The sequence below is a fragment of the Lygodium microphyllum genome, chromosome 1, assembly GCF_053477565.2.
Source record: "Lygodium microphyllum isolate KBCC chromosome 1, Lygodium_microphyllum_v1.1.10, whole genome shotgun sequence".
Classification (NCBI taxonomy): Eukaryota; Viridiplantae; Streptophyta; class Polypodiopsida; order Schizaeales; family Lygodiaceae; genus Lygodium; species Lygodium microphyllum.
In genome coordinates, this window is record NC_141135.1 from 151,841,362 (window position 1) to 151,859,870 (window position 18,509).

An 18,509-nucleotide genomic window follows, 5' to 3' on the forward strand; every position below is an offset into this window, starting at 1 on the left:
CGCCACCTTTCAACACCTCATGTGCACCATATTCAAGGGCATGCTTCGCAAGGAGTTAGAGGTCTTCGTCGATGACCTGTGTGTCCATTCGGCCTGGAACCAACATCTCGAAAAACTCCGCGCGGTCTTTGAACGGTGTCGTTTGTATCGTCTCTCCCTCAACCCCCTGAAATGTCAGTTTTGGGTAAAGCACGGATGCATCTTGGGACACGTGGTGTCCAAGAACAGCATTGCCACGGACTTCTCAAAGGTCAAGGTTATCGTGGACCTCCCACCCCTAAGTAATTACAGGGGAGTTCAATGCTTCTTAGGTCACACAGGATACCACCGACGGTTTGTACTGAACTACGCGCTGATCGCTAGGCCATTGTACAAGTTGCTAATTGCCTTCGAGTGGACCGAAGCCTGCCAACGACCCTACGAGGAACTGAAAAAAGCCCTAACAACGGCACCTATCCTACGACCCCTAGATTGGACTATGACGTTTCACGTACACATCGATGCCTCTAAGTTTGCCGTGGGGGCAGTGCTGTGCCAACGTGGTGAGCATAACTTAGATTACCCAGTGAGTATTACGAGCAGGCAGCTCATTGAAATAGAGATGAATTATTCGACAACAGAAAGGGAGGGATTAGCCATGGTATTCACCGTGAAGAAGTTCCGGCATTACCTGCTAGCCACCCCCTTCACCTTCTTTGTAGACCATCAAGCCCTGCTCTATCTAGTCAACAAACCTTGCGCTACAGGACGTATAGCCCGATGGCTTCTCCTACTCCTGGAATTCGACTTCTCAGTGGTAGTAGGAAGGGAAAACAACACTACATGGCTGACCATCTGTCCCGAGTACCCACAGGAGAAGCTGCTGGGCAAGGCATTGTGGACGAGTTACCAGACAGCCACTTATTCCGCATATCCAGTGAAAAAGACCTATTCAGAGCCGACCTGACACCATACTAGGCAGATGACATAGTCCAAGTGCTTGAGCATGGGCTGCCCGAACGACCAATAGAACGGGCACAGCTTAGGCAATTAATCCTAAAGATCCAGCCCTATCAGTTGATTGCAGGCCAACTCTATAAGCTGGGGCAAGACGGTCTACTACGTAGATGCGTATGTGAGCATGAGATGCACAATATGCTCTTAGAGGCGCACAACGGTATTGCAGGAGGACACTTTAGCGGGGATACTACAGCACGAAAGGTGTTGCAGTCCTAGCTATGGTGGCCCACACTCTTCTGCGATGCCTCACAATTTGTCAAACATTGCGACGAGTGCCAACGGACAAGGGTCCCAGTCTGTAAAGATCAGATGGAGTTAACCCCGGTCATCGCTTGCCAACCTTTCGAAAAATGGGGAATTGACTTCATAGGACCCATTAGCGCCGCGGCACAATATTCACAGGCTAGATACATCGTGGTGGCCACGGACTACCTCACCAAATGGGCGGAGGCGAGGGCCACACGGAAAAACGACGCTAGGACAACTGCCAAGTTTTTATGGGAGCAAGTAATCTCGCATTTTGGTTGCCCCATCGAATTGGTTAGCGACCAGGGAACACACTTCATCAACGAAGTGATAGCCCATCTCCTATCCACCTTCCTCATCATCCATCGCAAATCCTCACCATACTACCCTCAGGCTAATGGCCAGGCTGAGTCAACCAACAAAATTCTCATCATTGTCCTAACCAAAGTAGTCTCAGCCTCACGAAGTGACTGGGATAACAAGTTGATGGCAGCCCTGTGGGCCTACCGAACAGCTTATAAGACGGCCGTTGGACAAACGCCTTTTAGGCTAACCTATGGGACTGAAGCTATTCTTCCATTAGAATTCTTCATCCCTAGCCTGCGGATAGCACTCCAAGAACGATGGGAGGGGAGGGAGGCATGGACGCAACGCTTGGTCGAGTTAGAACGCCTATCAGAGGTGCGTCTCCTCGCCACCCATGCGCTTATCTGTGAGAAAGCTAGACGCAAAAGCTGGTTTGACAAACACGTCAAGCAACGAGAGTTTGAGCCGGGAGACCTAGTGCTCCTCTACTCAGTTAAAGGACACAAACAGAAGATGAAATTCAGAGGTCTCCGACCCTTTAAGGTCCGCACAATCAGCCGAACTGGTAATGTCGAGCTGGAAACACTGGATGGTGAGGGAATGGGCTTCTTTAACGGCAGTCGAATCAAAAAGTACTATCCGCCCACTCACCCACTGCATGAACAACCAATGGTGGAAACGCACGTTAAAATACGAGTAGCCACACTTACGAAAATCGGCGAGAATGAGGAGGAGCTGGTAGAATCCACCTACCTCTGCATTATGGTCACGACCAAGCAAACGTGCTCCTTCAACGCCCTGATTGACGAAGGGGCGGATTTTAACATTTTGACGCACGAGCATTGGACCCAACTTGGCACACCAATGCTTCATCCCACAAAAGCCAAATTGAACCCATATGGGGCCCAATCCTACCCGATCCTCGACACATGCAGAGTTGTCGTTTCTATCAAGACTGAAACTATTCCCATGCTGTTCTATGTCTTACCCGATGCCAGGAATGCAGGCACAGAGTCATTGCTCGGGCGAACTTTTAAAAAGCAGACCCGTTGCAATGTTGATTATGAGTCACAACGCATCCACCTAACAATCGGGAATGTGGCTATTGTCACGACTTTCAGCAAGCGCCTCGTAACCCCAGCACCGCTCAACGGGCCACCGATAGAAATAGCCGCACCTAGGACTAAGGAGGAGGGCCGTGCATATTTACAACACCCAGATCCCCATGCACCGCGACCTGCCAAACCTAAGGCAAAACCCCAACAGACTCGCTTGCAATGGGTGCCGAAGAAGCCTCGAGATCAGCCTAGAACTAGATGCGCGGGTCCGCGGAACACCTACAAACCTAAACCTAGAAGACCAAAATGCCATCATCACAAGCGCCGCATGGTTAAACAAATATGGGTCCCTAAAATCCTGCTGCGTGCACAAGGCTACTATGAGGGGAATGCCTCGCTGTGGATCCCCAAAATCCCAACTGACACGGGCCCTGCTTCTATGTCAATCTCAAGGCCTTGTCCTCTGACACCTCAAGACCACGAATCGCAGAGTCCACCCCAGTCATCCGACTCCTTTGCGAGTCAACCCACGGGCGTCACACACGCCCAACGACCCAAGCACCAGCCACCACCACCGGAGGCATCACCCAACCAACCCGGCCCGCAACTCAGCAACCCTGCCGACCGCACTAGCATAGCCCCTAAGATCAAACCCGACCCATCCATCCGACCAACGCCCGGGTGGCTGACTCAAACAGGCCCCCAGCTATTGCAGCTCTATACCGACAGAACCTCCAGCTCCAGCAAACCTCAACCACCCGCCGGCCTTAAGCCTTCCTATGAACGGAAGTCATTCCTAACGCTGGCCGCTGACCTCGCCGAGGACACAGGGGATGACGTTGTGGACTGCATCAAACAGCTCGATGCCACCTTTGTTGCACTGGCCCTCAGCCATGACCGCCTAGACTTGGGACTGTTAGCAGAACCCCTTGCAACGGACGTGCGCACTATGCCTTGCTCTTGGGAGACTTTTGAATTCGCCTTCGCACAAGCTTCACGCTCTGCCCGCTGAGCTACTTGCTCGTGAGGTCTCCAAAGAGCAAGCCATTAAGCAACGCCTCATCCCATCATTTGACCCGCGCACGACATCTGGCCTCACTAGCCAAGAAACAACAAGGTTGTCCCACCTGGAGGACACCGAATCTCCCTTCTTGAAGCAGTAGTGCACTCTTCGATTAAAATGGGCAGTGGAAGGATGCCGCATAATGACCAACGCTGAACAACGCCAAACCATCAAGACAGCCAAGTATGATCCCACATACGTTGTGCCCACCTCTTATCGAGTGTTAACCACTCTTCGAGGTCGAACCATGGACGATCATATCTTAGGGCACCCCTATCTCGATCACATCCTGACAGAAGAAGAGCTCCACATCGCAAGTCAGGTCAACTCCGGTGATTTTCTCACCGATGTCCTCACATACATCACCCACGTAGGCATCCGACCCTGTGACCTAGACTACTCTGCACACCTCGAATATAACCCCAACTTCTACTATTGGCTCCTCCACAAAACAACATGAATGCCTTGGACCCACACCCTCCAATCCTGGGACGGATTTTTCTTTTCCACAAGGGGGATGGGGCAATAAACGGAGTCGGAGTTAAAACTAAAAAGCAAACCAAGCATGACAGTTAAAACTAAAAAGTGAACCAAGCATGAAAAGGCTCCAAATTAAAATGCCATGCAGAAATAGGTGATAGAAGTTTGAAAGGAAAAAATCATAGTTATAAATGATAAAATCTGCTATGGTCGTCCTACGAATTGGTTGCCAAAAATGCTAAAAAGTGAATTGACTGAATGTACAGGTGGCGACCATGGCAGGTCAAGACAAAGCTGGCAAACTCCCTTTCTCGGAGGAAGAACAGGTGCAGTAAGGCCTCACGGTGGAAACCAGAGCATTCAATCAACTGAAGTTCCGCCACATATTCAACTTGGAAGACATGGTTATTGAGGAACCAGCGGTACGACGGATCATGGAGCAATGCCACTTACAACAGTATCTGGAAGCAGTGGGCCAAAGGATAAACTATGCCCTGTGCGCTGAGTTCCTATGCACCTTCAACAAAAATAGGGGCACCGTCAAAGTGCGGGACGCGGAAGCCACCAGACAGGTGCAGGTTGAACTAACCCCTAAACTGATAGAAAGAGCACTGGGGCTTCCGAACAAGGTGGAGAAGAAACCGAAAAGGGACGTCTACGCCATGTTGGGAATGGACAAAGTGAAAGTCCACACCAACGACGGAGTCAACTTGGCAGACATCCCTGATCCAGAGATTCAACTGCAGGCAAAAATGATGCATACCCTATTTTCGAGTCAATGGTACAATAGCATCATGTCCAGGATCAATGTGCCTTTACTCGAAAGCATCACGGCTCAGGCACTGGATGAGGTGAACCTCAATGGGTTCGTGAGAAGGGCAATTGAGGCCTCAGCAAAGGCCCTGGCAACAGGAGGAAGGGCCATAGCAGGAGAATCCCCCTCACCTCGATCAACCCGTAAGGCCTCATCCTCCAAGGCCTCCACCGTAGGTTTTGGAGGTGCCCTCACTGCGATCATCCACGAGGCAATAGGGCAGGGACGTGCGGGAGAGGACAAACAGGGAGATGGCGGAAAAGGTGGCGAATCGCCGTCGCAGTTCCAGCCCCAGGCGGAGGAACAGTCGGATGAAACAGAAACAGACACCGACGAGGAGGGAGAACGCCAAGCTGCACCAGAAAGGAAAGCGGAGCAATGGACCAAAGCCCTGTACGGAAAGAGAGAGGAGGAGCGAAGGAGAAAAGAGAAGGAGGAGCTTGAATGGGCCCGAAGAGAGTCGGTAAGAGAAGAGGAGGAAAGAAGAAAGAGGGCTAAGGAAGAGTTGAGGAGGAGGGAAGAAGAAGAATTGGAGCTGGTGACGTGTCGCTCCATCGAGGAACAGCAGAGGAAAGACGTGGAAGGAGCGGGCAGACCATACCAACCTGAAGCACCTGGCCCTAGCACTGGTACACCGAAACCTATGCCGCTGCCTCCTACAGAAGGGAAAGGAAAAGACCCAGTCAGACCCGTCTCCCCTCTCCTCGTACCACCCATGCAAGCCACTCCCCTCAAGGTGACACCCCCTACCACAGCCGCCCTGATGCACACCCCAAAGATCGATGAAAGCAATGTAGTCACCTGGTTGCAATTCTTGGTGGAAAGAGAGTTGGCAAGGGAAGCAGTCGGGGCCATCCCAGTCTCAGGTGCCAAAAGGGCAGCGACGACCGAGCTGGAGCCAGGGCCAGAAGTGAAAAGACAAAAAGTGGAGGAGATTGCCACCACTACGATCATGTCCCACTCCCCACCTCCAACAGGCCACTATGATGACTATGTAAAGGAGCTGCTCGCGCAGTTGCAAACGGCCAGGCAAGAAAGGAGGGTGGCGGTGGAGGAGCTGGTAGTGGAGCGCGAATCACAAGCTGCCCTCCAACTGGACAGAGTGAGGCAAATAGCAGAATATCAAAAGGAAATCACTGTGCTTAGGGAGGAGGCCAGCACCAAGGAGGCGGAGGAGCTGAAAGCCCTGAAGGAGAGCGACGCTACCTGGGAGGGACGAAGGAAAATCCTAATGGAGCGTCTCACCAGGGAGAGGGAGACAAATGCCCACCTTCAGCGCATGAATGACCAGTTATTTGCAACCAAATTGGAGGCGCAGAGTCAGCTTGAGAAAATTAGACAAGAGGTTGCAGAGCTGGATCAGTTAAGGGCAGAACAAGTGCGCAGGTTGCAGGCGACGCGGGACCAACTCAACGAGCAGATCACAGAGGAGCACCGAGAGCAGTCCCGCTTGCGCCATGAGCTCGAAGCCCAGCAACAACAATTTTATGGCGATGACCCTCCAATAGGGGGAAAGCCTGGAAGACATGGAGAGGCGGGCAAAGAAATGGTCAAATCATAACGAGCAGAGAGTGCGGGACTTAGGACGCCGACTGGTCAAGGCTGAGGGAGACAGAGTGATGGCTGAAAACCAGGCAGAGGCAGCCCAGCTTGCTATGATAGCTTAGCAGCGCACTTTTATCAACACGCTGCTCCACACCACCCACTCAAAAACAGATGAGGCCAGCTTAGCAGCGCACTTTTATCAACACGCTGCTCCACACCACCCACTCAAAAACAGATGAGGCCAATGATCAGTTGCAGAGAAAGCTAACCATTGCGCGCAGGGCCCTCACGGCAGGCCTGCACGTACCAGTGCAGCTAGGAGGCCCGCCGCAGAGCCTAGAGGAACAAAGAAAATCTCTGACACAAGTAGGACTGACAACACAGGAGATGGATGACCTTGGGTTCACTGAGGAGAAAACACAGGAGGAGGAGCAAGCGGAAGGGGGTGAGCCAGAGCTTGACCTAGGGCCTCAAGGAGAGGAATATGTCTCGCCACCCCCTCAACCCCAACAAACCGAAGTGCCACCCCATGACACATCTGCCGAGTGAAGAGCGGCCCACACCACCCGAAGGAAGGAAATGGTGGAGAAGGTAAGAAGAAAACTGAAGGCCAGACCTGCCCCGAAACAGCCTGCCCCTTTCCTGCTGCGCACCCAAGACTCCCCCGCTGAGTACCACACTGAAATGATTATCTGGGAGCAGCAGGAGTATAGCCGAGACCCCTTCGACCTATGCTTCAAGTTTCCCACCACCTTGAATAGGGTGCTGCCAATTCAGTTGGTGGAGGATGTCATCGCCATGGGGGCCCGGCTCAAGGCTAAATGGTTAGAAGAGTGTGAGGCCCACCCAACTGCTTGGGGGGCCGAGGACCGCGAGTTTTGGCAAGACAAAGTCCTCCAAGTACCTCGCACAGTGGAAGGCTGTAATTGCCAACCCACCTGGAGGCGGCGCATTTTTGACGTCAACCTAGAGGCGTGGATGGCGTTTTGCAACACCCTCCCTTCGGAAAGGAACGACCCAACCTTTATGCCGTATCCTCGAAGGGTAGGAGTGGATTTTAACCCGTCCATCCACGGCAGGTTTGACTTCCCCGTCATTTATAATGCCAATACCACTTCCCATAGGAACACTCTTCTCTTCACCCTTCCCGACTTGTACAGCTCTATAGATAAATTCCTTAACGAATTCACCTCTTGCCCCAACCCAGCATTCATCACCACCTGTAACTACCTTAGGTTAATTAGAATCCTAGTACACCAAGAACCTGCACCCCAAGAGCGCCACCTTCCACCCCTCTATTTTGACCCCAATGCCATAGACAGCACCACCATGACCCGTCTCATGATGCACGCTGCTCTTTTGCCATCCTTCTATGGTGCACTGCTGGAAGACATGAATGACAGCAAATTCACACAGTGCAACCACCCCTTTCTCTCCACCACCACCCTCAAAACCCGCCTCCACACTAAGGGCTACTTGCTAAGCTGAAAATTCCTTAACAAGGTCCCCCCGCCCTCTGCCCACCCTTTCCCACCATTCGGATGATGAGGAGTAGAACTCCCGTTATCCCTTGTACTGCTATCTTCATGTACCCACCTCAAAAAAAAAAAAAGAACAAGAAAGAATGCAAGCTTTGACGACAATGGCACACCCCTAACGACGCCTCCAAGCAAGAGTCAAAGGTGTACTTCATCTCCCCATTACCACAATTCTGCTCCACACGGCCCCACGCCGCCCAGTCTTCTAGCTAAGTAATATCTAAGTATGCACACGCACGTCACTCACATAATACCTACACAGAACTAATTCACAGTTTGGGTCCTCAAGTGCAAGACAACACTCTCAGCTTGCTTTGAGTTCGACCTGTCTCCCAAACTAAGTCTTGTGCACAATACAGAGACTAGCACTACCCCTAAGGAGAGACCACCTGACAGGTTTTCAATTGCAGGTGTTGACGACACAGCACAAGTGGCATTCGTTCTTCATTAACGTCCAATGCTAATTGCCCACCCAGCATCCGACAAGCCGGAAAAATCGTCCTACGCAGCATCCCCAACCAACCCCCACGTAACCGGTCACCAGTGCAGGCTCCAAGCCCCTGTCCCCCCGAAGTCTTCAGTGCATACTACCACTTGCTCCCTACGCCACTGAGTGCCATGGGGCTGGCACTCATCTAGGAGGGGGGTAATGTTAACCCCAACACGAAGAGAGCAAAAGAAAGTGGAAAAGACGCAGGGCAAAGGCTGAAAAAAGGTAACCCGACGGAAGGAAAAAAAAGAGAAAAGGCCAAAAGCGCAAGGACAACCGTTAAAGGCCAAGGCAACCACGAAAAGGGAAAGGCGCATAAAAAGCGCACCCTAAAATCTTGTAAAAGAGTGCCGGGCTCTCACCCCATGCGATTTGTAAATATAGAAGGGTAGTGAAAAGGAAACCAGGAAGATAAAATGACAATGGAAAACAGGGCCCTGTAAAAAAGGGAAAAAGGGGATGACTGCCCAAAAGGGAAGTAGGGTTTTTTATATAAAGTTGAAAAGTGAATGAAGAGCTCATTCTTTGGTGTGGCAAAACTAGTCTTCTTCTTCCTCTCTTCTTCTCTCCTTCTTGCTTGTGTATGCTCTTGAGAGAGGGCGTGTGAGAGTGTGAGGGAGTGAGTGTGTGAGAGAGTGAGGAATCAAGAGGGTGAAGCTCTCCACCATCTCCTCTCCCCTTCCCCTCTTCTCTTCTCTTCTCTTCTCTTGCGCGCGTGGCTATGGAGGATGGAGCTTGGAGATGGAGGAGGCTTGAGGATGCTTGAGCTAGCATCAAGAATTGTGGAGCTACCGGAGTGTGAGAGAGAGGAGGGTACTCGATCAAGCATCAAGGTAAGTTCACTGCATTTGTAGGATCGACGGCGCGTCGGCTAGGTGAGAGATATCCATGAGAGCTCGCTTGGAACGCTTGAAACAATAAGCGGTCCGTGGGTCTTGGCGGTTGAGCGAAAGCTCCCACAATCATACAGCAAGAAGTCGGGCATGGTTCATGGTGCTTCCATGGTATTGACAACCCAAGGATTAGGGAATGCTTTGTCTCTTCCCTACGAAGGAGAGCCCTTTGTTATAGTTAGACAATTATTCTCCAACTATGAGATTTTCAAGCTGTTACAGAAGCAGAGCAAAGAGATTCTGGATGTCAAGAAAGTGATCAACACTTCAGGAGAATCTTTTTCCATGATCTCACTGATCCTCTTTTGAAGTTAGTCTACTAGTTCCTCCAAGACAGGTTTATGCCTGCCAAAACACCATCCCATTACTTGTCCAAAGAGCTCTTCACAACTTCCAGGATGGTGTTGAAAGGGGTGGCTATTGATTGGAGTATTTACCTGCTTACACAGATGGACCAACATTTTGTCAAAGTAACCAGAGGGAATGTCACGAATGTCACCTATGGTTCCTACCTATATGCTTTCTTGACATACTCAGGCCTAAAGAAGGGTGTGCTACCACCTCCTCCATCTGATCTAGTACCTCCCCCTCCATCTTCAGAAGAGTCAGAACCTATTGACATAGAGGATCTTGATTCTCCTCCTACACTGGTCATATAGTGGAAGCACTTGAAGCGTGTGGCAGATAAAACTCCCTTAGTTCTTCCTTCAGTCACAATTCTTGCTACATCTGGTAGTGACCTCCTTACTTACCTCACATGTAACAATTTGTTCATGGCACATAGATAGGGTTCTTTGGACATATCGGTCCTTTCACTGAACAGTTTAGTATCAGGAGATGCTATTCTATTCCTCTGTAAAGACATCCAGAGTTTGATTGAACTTTCAGTGATAGCTTGTGTTCAACAGCTATATACTTATTTCTATGAAGAACTGATGCAGTCCAAAGACCAGTTGCATAAGGCAACCACAGAGTTAGCCTGTGCTAAAGACACACTTGCAGATTTGTTTAAGCAGATGGAGCAGCAGACCCAAATGATTGAGACCCAGAGAGAAGAAATATCTTCTTTGAAGATTCAGTTAACAAAAGCTTAGTCAGAGGTCACTAAAATCTCGGAGGAGAAAGAGAGAATGTCCAAAGAAGCTCAAGAGTTTTAGACTCTTTTAGATGCAAAACTGTCAACCTTACAGATTGCTCATAACACAGTGGAATCACAAGCTTTCCAAATCAAGCAGTTGCAAGACCAACTGACACAGTATGGTCCATTCCGCCAAGCCCCAATGTTCCTATTATTCCTTCTATCTCTAAGTAGGACTAGGTAGTTCTCCATAGACAAGCCACATTGTATCCATTGTTCCAAGATAAAGTGGAAAGATTGCAGTCCAGGATGGATTTGTTATGGTCTACATTTCAGCACTTCCAAGAGTATGTTCCTCTGGACCATTCTTTCTTTGTCCACTATCAGTTGCAGAAGTTGGCCTTCTATATGAAGCTTTCAATGATGGATCTTCCTCTTCCAGAGGATGGTTGGAGTGGGGCTTGGTCTTCTGAGTTGCTGACAGAAGTGGTCCGTATGGTGTTTGAAGATTCTGTGATGACGGATACCATATTGTTGTCTTACATGTATCTACGAGGTGATCTATTGATTTCAGATGAAGTAGATCTGGCTTGGTATGTGGGGGATGTGGTTTTGCAAGCTGTTTTGTATGTCAACTTTTTGGAGTTGCGAATAGATGACATGTTCCAGTGTTATTCTTCAAAAGTGGCTACTTGCTCTGACAATTCACGGTACTCAATGATTGATTCTGTGGTCCTGAATCAACATCAGAATATAGCTTCTACCTATGTGCAGAGCACTAACCAACTAAGGGTGGATCTCTTAGCTTATCTTTCCAAACACCATCCATTTGATTCCTCCTTTTTTTATGCCTACCAGATAAGATCTGTCTTAGGTCCCTCTGTTCCTAGCCTATTATACTATCAACAAATGGCTCATCGCTATGATACATATCTTTCCCTTTATCAAACCAACTCAGTAGCAATCTTACCTCTTCTTTTCCAACCTCAGGGTTTTCCTCAAATTCCTATATTTACCTATTGTTCTTTCATCGGAGATCGAGTATTTTTCCCTTCTCCACCATGCCCTTCACCATCTATCCATATACCTTCTACTTTTCCTGTTATCAATTGACACCTTTCCTAACTGATTCACTTAAATTTTCAGCCACTCCTTCTTTATCTTATTCCTCCTTTTATGATTTTGCCTACCCATCTCTTCATCCTCTTTTACTTATTCCACTTCTGTCTCTTGGCACTTCTATTTCTCAACCCCCTCAGTTGGTTAGTGAATACGAAGGGTTTGATCAACAGATTTCGAGAAGAGGATGGAGCTCGACTGATTCTCTTACAGGACCACAGATAAACTGGCCATTAATTCCATGGGACTGGACTATTGCCAGTCAAGCATACCAGAATTACCTTCATTTTGCTCACCAATATTCACAATCTCTAGATCCTTCAGTGAGATTGACAGCTCATTTTGCTTGGTAGCTAGCATACATGCATAGGCATTCCCATAACGATCAAAAGGCCATTCCAAAGCTTTGTATGAATGTCAATGTGAACATTGATTCCCAATATTTGGATGTTATGTATTTTCATGCCCTATGTCTACCTAGCAGATACCTTGTTTTGCTAGAAAGGATGTGCTGCGTGCAGTTCTTTCGAAATCCTCCAAAGACATTTGTGGATGAGTCATTTTCCATGGATTTTTTTCGAACCCACCAAGCCTTCAAAAGGGATCACCTTCATTGATGCCTTTGCAATGTATTTTGGATTATTCTTAATGATATATATATCTCTTTTTGGAGGTGTCATTCAGATGGTTGTGTTAGTGTTTGCGTGTGTTGTAATAATTATATGTGATGAGTTCGTGTTGATTGAGAATAATTTGTTCGAGAGCTCTTTTCAAACTATTGATGGTGGATGGACGCCTATGATGGAAAGCTGAAGAAGAACCTCTTATATCCTTTACAAATTTGTTATGAATTTTTAAATGATTATCAGATGAGTTAATGAATAACGAAGTTTTCCTTTAGTAGTGTTTTTTAGAGATACATGTGATAAGTTGGGGTCGTGGTTTGGAGAGATTGTTGAAGATCTTACAGAAGATAAAATTGAGCTCTTTAGTGAACTTATATTCTTCTTTTCCTTAGGTCGCGAGGACGTTTCATTTCTAATTGTGGGGATATGTTGAGAGTGAAGAAAGACTGAATTTTTGACTGATTTTTGTTGTTTTTGAGGAATGAATGATTGATTTTTGATGGATTTAGAGTGATGTATGGTTGATAATGGAAGTGTTTGAGAGTGTTTTGGATGATATTGATTATGTTTTGGAAGTTCATGATGATTCTCAGTGGAGATATGAAGCTCTATGATGTTTTGATAGGTTCTGATTGGTTATATATAGCTTCTGTTTTGTTCTTATTTTCTTTTGTATGAAGCATGGATTGATGATTGATGAAGATTGAGATCTTTTGGAACCTTATTGAATATTTTTTTATAGTTTGGAATGGTTTTAGCATGAGTTATGAGGTTCTGATGACCTTTTGTAACCCTCTGTAAACCTTCCGTAGAGCCTGTGTCTCTGCTTTGTCTCTGCTCTATAACTATTCTGTATCTACTCTGGTACTGTACTGTACTATTCTGTAGACCTTCTGTAAGTGTTTTGTAGAAAGTATGTGTGGCTTTGGGAAAGTTTTCTAACTTTTGGAAAGGATGAATCTAAGTTCAAAAGAGCTAAAACAAATGAAAGAAGCAGATGCTGAAGACTGAAGAGAAGATTGAAGTGACAGTGATAGTAGTGAGCTGTGAAGACTGTAGTGGCTCTTTTGACTCTTCATATCAGACATACCTCTTGGGAGGTGCATCCATGACCTAAGAAGGATTATTGAGAGTTATTATGAGAGTATTGTAGTGAGGATTATGATGTACTATTGATAGAGAGAGAGAGACAAAGCCAGAGATAGTCAATTCTATCAAAACAGTGTAACTGTATATGAGAGATTGAAAGAGAGAACTATGAAGACATTGAAGATGAATACTATGTGATTGATTTCCATTCAAAGGTGGTGTATTCTTTTTTGTTCTTTGTTCTATTGATGGATTCTATGAAGAAGTTGAAGAATATGGTTGATTCTATAAAATCCGTGGGAGATATCTACTATGATACTATGATGCTGCGTGAAGAATTGTTGTTTTCTTTGTTTTGGTCATTCAAAGAATGAAATAAAAGCTTGTTGATGTTACAAGATAGATTTTCTTGCAATAGCATCCCCTTTTCCTTGGTGTCTCTCTTGGGGCTCCATGTTTTTGGTGCGCAACCAGGGAACTTTCCATCAACAAGCATCAAAAGAGGCTGAAAATGAAGGAAATGGCATTGCCAAGAAGAGAAGAATTCAATGGATATTTGTAAAGTTCCTTCTTACACTGAAGAGTTGGATATTCTCATTATCAAAGCCACTTTCCACAAAAAGTTCATCCCACAATGGCGGAAACATATCACCATCATGATGCATGCTGTATGTGGTGGACTGTTTCCTCTTCCTGTTGAAGCAGCAGAAACTTGCATCTTGGTGGCAAACTGTTTGGGAACAAACTGAAGAGCAGAAATAGAGAGAATGACCACCGATGGAAGATTTGGCATTCATTGAGAAGTTTCCAAACATCATTAAGTGGGAGATTGTGAAGAAGCTTCAAGAGTCATGGTCTGTGGAGGTTCACGAAAACAAGAATGAAAAGAGTTGGAATTTGTTCGTGGATGCTCAACAGCAAGATACGTGGGATGCTTGGTGCACTGATAATCTTCTGTTTGTCAAATTAGCAACCCACTGGAAGTTGGTAGACAAAGTGTTTTTCACAACATACACTGTTGAAACCCTTAGAAGCTGGCATTATTATAATGACACAACAACGATCCTAAGAAGAATGAGTTTTGATACTTTCAAAACGGAATATCTTCCCCTCTGTAGTGGTTTGAAAGCCAAATTCAGAGATGTCGAAAAGAAGGAAGTAGAAGAGATGTTGGCCAGAGAATCCCTCAGAGGGCTGAAGCCCTCTCTGATACTATCCTGTTGAGTACAGATCAACTAGTTGGAGCCAACCCCCTGATGAATGACGCAATCAAGAGGCAAGCATTAGAACGAGTCCAGTGGTATGTGAGAAGAGAGAAGGCAAAAATCAAAGCTGAGAACAAGCTTGCAGCTGAAGCCTCCTTTGACGCCTTAAAAGCACTCTTTACAGAAGTCCCCATGGCGACTCAAGGTCCCTTTCCTAGCCAGATTTTTCTGAAAATATTGATGACATGCTAGCAAATGTAGTTCCATTTCTAGTTTTTAAGGGAGAGTACAATGAAGACCCTGATCTTCATGTAGCAGAGTTCATGGCAGCATGTGTGGCTAACAATACTAGAACCCCTGAGCATTGATTAGCAATATTCCCTGCCACTTTCAAGGGCGCAGTGTTTCAGTGGTATGAGGAGATAAGCAGCAGGAACTTTTGGCACATGGGACGACCTGAAGTTGGCATTCCTCACTAAATTCAGGCGTGAAGGTTTCGAAGAGCGGACATGAACCTAAGTCAGTCCTTTGAAGAAAGAGTAGAAGCTTATGTCTCGCGAATGTAATCCATCTTGAAGAGATGGACTTACCATCATTTGGACAAAGGTATCTAGAAAGGAGTGTTCCTTAGAGACCTACAACCAAAAGTTTGCAAATTTGTGGAATTGAGAAGACCAATCAATCTGCAAGCTGCAGTGAAAGGTGCAAGATTGTATGAAGAAGTTGAAGCAAGGCTGTCAATGACTCCAAAAAGAGGAGTCTTACCTCCTCCCATGCCTGGAATGGTATACCTACCAAATGCAGTCCCAGGGACAGTTCCCTACCCCTATTGCCAGATGCAAATAGTGCCGCAGTATAATGCACCCAATCTACTATGGTCACCACAGACGACAGTGCCTCAAATGATGGTTCAACCACAACAACAGTGGCCTCAAACAGTTCCTCCAATGGCGACTCAACAATAGTGGAACCCTACCAACTGGAATCAACAACCCCAAGTCTCAACAGGAGCTTTGAATCAGAATCAAAATAGAGGAGCCTCTGGATCGACCCAACCAGCGTATGCAGTAATTACAAAAGCTTCCCAAAACCCTACTACAAGCACTTTAGGAGGTGAAAATCTGAAGGACTACTTATCAAACTCAATTGCAAGTATCAAGAAAGAGCTTTTGGATGTGATTACAGAGCAACTACAGATGTTGAAGGTGAATACCGCCAATATATCCACTCTTGTGGGAGCTAGAAGAGATGTGATGTGCTCTAATACATGGTGCGGAAAGTGTCATCAAGTGGGACATTTAGCCACTGAATGTACCTGAAAACCAACCATTCCTAGAGCCTTATGTTCCTACTATTTGTGGAAGAACCATACAGAGGATATTTGCTCTCTGAAAGAGATGCATGAAAGAAGATAGAAGGATGAAAATGCAAGATTCAACTTGCTGGAATCCAAAATAACAACACAGAATATTGGATCAAAGCCTAGGGAGTTTAGTCCTAATTTCGGTCCAAGGAGGTTTCCCTCTCAAAGTTACAGAGGATGACAGTCAGAGATCAGAGGTGGAATGTTATAGGTGTGGAGAAAAGGGACATATCCCCTGAATTATCCAAACCCTAGATGATATGTGGATTACAAGCCCTTATGCAGCCGATGCAAAGGATAAGGCCACACTACAAAGGACTGTCTAAGCCCAGCCCCTGTAAAGGCCAATGGCACTAATAGCCAACAGAAGGTACAAGAGCCTGCCTCCAATTTTGGTAGAGTTGGAAGTTGCCACTGTCATGCGCACAAAGACTGTGAAGTTCAACTCGCCAACAGAGGGACAGAGCAGTACAGAGCACTGCAGTGCCACAGAGAGTTACAGAGACAGTCCGAGAGAGAGGACCAGAGGTCCAAGAGATAGATGATACAGAAGCACCTCCAAAAACAAAAGAAGTGCCGATGCTACAATTATTATAAGAAAAAGAAAAGATGAAGATGGGTGTAGCCCCATTCCCTAGCCGGTTGGAGAAGCATGTGGATCCTATCAAAGATTATGACTTGGTCAAAGACCTAGACACTTTTAAACCAAACCTAACATTCTGACAATTGCTAATGCTGTCTCCTAGCTGTCGAAAGAAATTCAAAAGCATCTTGACAAGAAGACGTGGACTAAGGATTGCTCCTTCAACAGCGACCACAACCAATAAGGCCCGGAGCCTGTAAAGAAAGTAGATGTGGCTAACGCCTTCCTACATCCTGGAACCCCAAAAATTAGTGTATGGATAGAAGGATGCTTTATTTCAGATGCATTGATTGATGGAGGATCATTAGTAAACATAATGACGGATGTGACAATGAAGGACTTGGGGTTGCAAGGAATTCAACCTACACACTGGCTTATCAGATTGACAGACCAAAGCTGAATTAAACCGTTGGGCATCCTCCCATATGTAAAAACAACCCTAGCAGGAAAAGACTATTGGCTGACATATCTGGTGGTCAAACCAAATTCTTATGGGACATCATACCCTTTGCTATTGGGAAGACATTGGCTTTTTGAAGCAAGGGCCAGGACGGACTTGTTCAAAGGAACCCTAACCCTAGGCAGAGGACCCAACAAAGTGGTGTTAAAGTTGTATGGATTGCAAAAAGGCAATGGATCCACATCCATTGAAGTCATAAGTGACTCCTCCAATGAGGTAACAGATGGTACATCAGGAGATGAAGAGGCTGTTAACCATATCTTTCCTAAGAGAACAGAGGCACAGTCCCTAACAGTGGGCACTATAAGCCAACTGCCAAGGGAAGCAAAGTCCTTGTCTATGGGAGAATACCTCCTATCTCAACTTGAATTGACTTCTGAAATCACCTCTGACAGTGAAATAGAAGCATGAATGTACCATTCTCCCTATTACCTGACATTGTAGAGATAGAGCAGAGGTAGAACATATATAGAGCAGTAATAGATACAAAGACAGAGTAGAGTCAGAATAGAGACAGAGCGGATACAGAGGCAGTCACAAAGATAGTAACAGACACAGAGCCAGAGCTAGAGACAGAGGCAGAAGTAGAGTCGAAAACTGTGACAGAAGCAGAAGCAGATGCATAGGTAGAAGATATGTTCTTCTCCTATAGAGCTTCTACAGAAGCAAAGACAAAGCCTTCAGAGAAAAATGATGAAAATGATGAGGAAGAAAATAAAACAGGTTATGAAAGTGCAGATGAAGAATTTTCTCTAAAAGCAGATGATCTTGTTGACGTTCATACAGAGACCTCAGAGGCCGAAGATCTCAGGGTGCTGGATGGAATGACCATGATTCCATTTGGATTGGCCAATGGACCACAAAGTATGTAGAATTTGTATAAGCAATGGATTAAAAGCATAAAAATTAAGTTCACCAGTGGCTCCTATCACCCTAACTGTTCAGTCTAGAGAAAAGATGATGATGATACCCCCTACTAACAAAGCTAGAGCCATCAAAGCCTCGGCTTCTAGAAGGTCCGTGCTATGTGACATTCCTGGACGCATCCTCTGAAGATGAATCCCTAAGTACAAAAGAATTTACCACTCACACATAAGCAAACAAAGCTCTGATACCCTTCCAGCAACCTCAACAGACAAATGAGTCATCTATTCAGAAGGAGGACACTAACTCTAATGAAACATCAGATGAGGATACTACTCTCTTGAAAGAGTCAGAGGCCTCTATCCAGAAGCAATCCGTGGGACACTTATCCGCGAAGTGGAAGGTGAAAGACAAGTAACATTCTTGGATACTGACGGTACCGAACGTCACTTGAAAGTGGGCCTCAATCTTCTAGAAGAAGAATTAGTGGTCCTGCAAGACCTACTCAAAGAGAACTTAGATGTGTTTGCTTGGCCATATAAAGATCTAAAGGGGATTGATCCCACAGTATGTCAACATCACATTGACCTAGAGCCTGATGCCAAACCTGTAAGGCAAGACAAAGGTGTA